Raw genomic sequence first — 3,413 nt, 5'->3', positions numbered from 1 at the left:
ACAGTCTCCATTCGTGCTACAGGAGAGAACACTTCATCAAAATCAATACAATACCTCTGAACATAACCCTTAGCTACCAATCTGTCTTTGTATTTGTTAATACTTCCATCAGAATTTCGTTTAATCTTGAATACCCATTTTAGTCCTATCGGCTTGACTCCAGCAGGAACTTCTACTAAACTCCAAGTATTGTTCTTAGTTATAGAGCATATCTCCTCATCACATGCATCCCTCCAAACCTGAAATTCCTTTGCTTCATTAAAATCCCAAGGTTCCTCATTCAAGGCTAGCAACAATCTCTCACTTTCAAGCTCAGCGATAATAACATAATCTTCCAGATATTTGGGTTGAGTTACTACCCTAGACGATCTCCGTAAAACTGGAAGGTTCTGCTGTTGTGATTCTTCTCCCATTGATCTTTCTGCAACTGAAACTTCTTTATTTGCAGAGCTTGTTACTATGGTTGTGACATTCTCGTCGTCATCATTGATAACTTTTTCTGCTTTATCTCTATCTTCCTCTGTTTGTTCTTTTTCCTTAATCATCTCATTGTTCACAGTCTTTGCATAAACCAAGGTAAACGTGCCTGATTCATTGTTTTCATCTTTGCTATTCCACCTCCAGCTCGAGTTTTCATCAAACACCACATTTTGGTTAACAACAATTCTCTGTTTTGCCGGATCAAAAAGTCTATAGGCTTTAGAGCCCGGTTCTGTGCCAAGATGCATCAATGATTTTGACCGATCATCCAACTTCTTTAAATGTTGTGTGATATATCATGGTTTTTGTGGTTTTTAACTATGATATAAAGAGTCTTTTAGTGTCTTTTGATTTGTTTTCTAGGATGTTTTTGAGTCTTTACAGGTTTTCTAGGATTTTGGCATAAAAGGAGCAAAGTGGAGCAATCTGGATCAGTTTGGAGCAATAATCCACAAGAAATCATTTTGGAATCGATCAGAGGAGATGGTGTCGGTCGACACTGCCTTAGCATCGATCGACACCCAGTCCAAACCGACGAGAGAGCCAAATTTGGAAGTTTTACAAAGTTGCCCGAAGTTTTCCATATTTGCAAGACTAGTCCCTGACGTGTTTTAGGACATATATATATATATATAGTTTTTAGGTTTTCCAAACCCTTAAGTATTATTCTATCAAGTTTTATTTTTCTGGAACCCTGAGAGATTTTTGAGAGATTTTTGAGAGCTATTGGAGAGAGAGATCTGAACTGCTTTGAGAGAAGAATTCTTAAACTCCTTTCTTACTCTTTTAATCTCTATTGCTTATTATTCAGAATTATGTTTTGTTCTTCATTGAATATGTCTGAGTAGTTTGCTTGTTAGGTTCAGGGTTTTTCACAGGGATTTTATGAATTATTAGATCTGATTATTTAGGATTCATTATCTATCTAGATCTTCATCTTAGGTTGTTCTTCATATTAATCCTTGATTGGCCATCTAGAATTAATACTCTAGGAAAATAAATTGATATGAGAATATAATTGATTTTCCTGATAAAACCTTTTGATGAGCAAAATTATTTCTTGCAAAGAGATTTGATTTAATAATTTTGTGAACAATCTAAACCTGATTTTATTGCTGATTTTTAACCTAGAATTTTACAAAGAGATTTGGATTTTCTGGTTTTAAATTTAGATATTATTTGCAGTGAGAACTGATTTAATTTACAAAAGTGTTTAGAGTTCTAGATCTGTTCTTAATTGTTTGAATCCTAATTTATTGATTGATTTATAATTCATAATTTCCTGAGAAATTCCCTAGGCTTAGCTTTTTGATCAATTGAATTTACAACAGTTTTATTTAATATTTTGCATTGCTTTTTATTCAATTTAATCTGTTTAGCATAATTGAAAAACTTTATAATTTATTGTGTAGTCTTGAGTCCTTGTGGAATTCGACCCCTAAGTACTGCAGTGATCTCTTAATTTGAGAGAGTAGCTCTAGGGTAAATTTGAGCATATCAAATTTTGGCGCCGTTGCCGGGGACTCTTTGATCTACCATTAGATTTGAGTTTTAAATTTTGTCTAAATTTTTCTTTTTATTTTCAAACTAACACGCGTTTGTTTTCTTCTCTCTTGTGTGTTTCAGGTGTATGCCTAATAAGCCTAACACAAGGAGCAACAAGACTGGTCCAATTCTGAAGCTTTCAAACCAAGAGTTGGGAAAACTTGAGCGTAAGAACAGAAAAGCATCCAAATCTCTGAAGATGGTTAATACGATCATTCTGATGCCTGATGAGGCTGGTGTTTTGAGGGGTCAAGAGGGCCATTTGCGCAATGAGCAGGCTGTTGTGAACCAGCAAGCTGGTGTCGTTGATGATCCGGATCTTGGTGTCGATCGACACCAACCAGGTGGCATCGATCGACACCTACCTGCAGACGTGCGTGGAGCTGCCAACCACGTATAGAACCCCGTTCGACGACGGGAGAACAACCGGGATCTGATCAGGACCATTGTTGACTACAACCAGGCTGATCTGGTGTATGAGAACCGGTCTGCTATTGTTCCTCCCCCTTTTCAGAGGAATGATTTTGAGTTGAAACCTGCGTACTTTCAACTAGTTGGGCAGAGACCTTTCTCTGCTTTGCCCAATGAGCAGCCCTTGGATCACATTGAGCATTTTGAGGATCTGGTGACTAGCATCAAGGCTAATGGGGTGACTGAGGACTACATCTTCTGCAAACTCTTCCCTTACTCACTTGCGGGAGAGGCATCTCAGTGGTTGAAACAGCTGCCTGCTGGATCATTGACAAGCTGGCGTGATGTCAAGGTGGCCTTCCTCAACCACTTCTATGATGATGCAATGTCAGATGAGTTGAGAATCAAGCTGTCTTCTTTCAAGCAAAGACCAGATGAAGCCTTCAAAGCAGCTTGGGTGAGATTCAAGGCTTACCAAAGGGACTGTCCACACCATGGTTTCTCAAGGGTTCAATTGCTAAGTATCTTCTTCAGAGGGTGTGACTGGGAGTATCAGTTGGCTTTAGATGCTGCAAGTCATGGGAATTTCAAGACAAGAATGCCAGAAGATGCTGAATTGTTGATTGAGAACTTAGCTGCTAGCAATAGTACTAAGAGAGCAGATGCTGAAAGGAAGAGATTACATGGAGGATATGATTCAAATCAGGTAGCTTCTGTTAATGCTAAGCTTGATTCAGTGCACAATCTTCTTGTGGGAAAGAAGTCAGTCCAATTTGCTGCTGAAGTTGAGACATTTGAGCCAGAGCCAGAGAATTCAGAGGAGAATGTCAACTATGTGTATGGAGCTGGGTATCAGGGATAGAGATTCGGTAATCAGCAAGGAAACAGACCTTACAATGGTGACCAGAAGCAGCAACAGAACAATGGCTATACAAGAACCTATGGGAATTCATCTTATCAGTCTCCACCTCCTAAGA

The sequence above is a fragment of the Camelina sativa genome, chromosome 9 (assembly GCF_000633955.1).
Source record: "Camelina sativa cultivar DH55 chromosome 9, Cs, whole genome shotgun sequence".
NCBI classification, from domain to species: domain Eukaryota; kingdom Viridiplantae; phylum Streptophyta; class Magnoliopsida; order Brassicales; family Brassicaceae; genus Camelina; species Camelina sativa.
The sequence above is the reverse complement of the archived record's forward strand: the minus strand, read 5'-3'. Positions refer to the sequence as shown.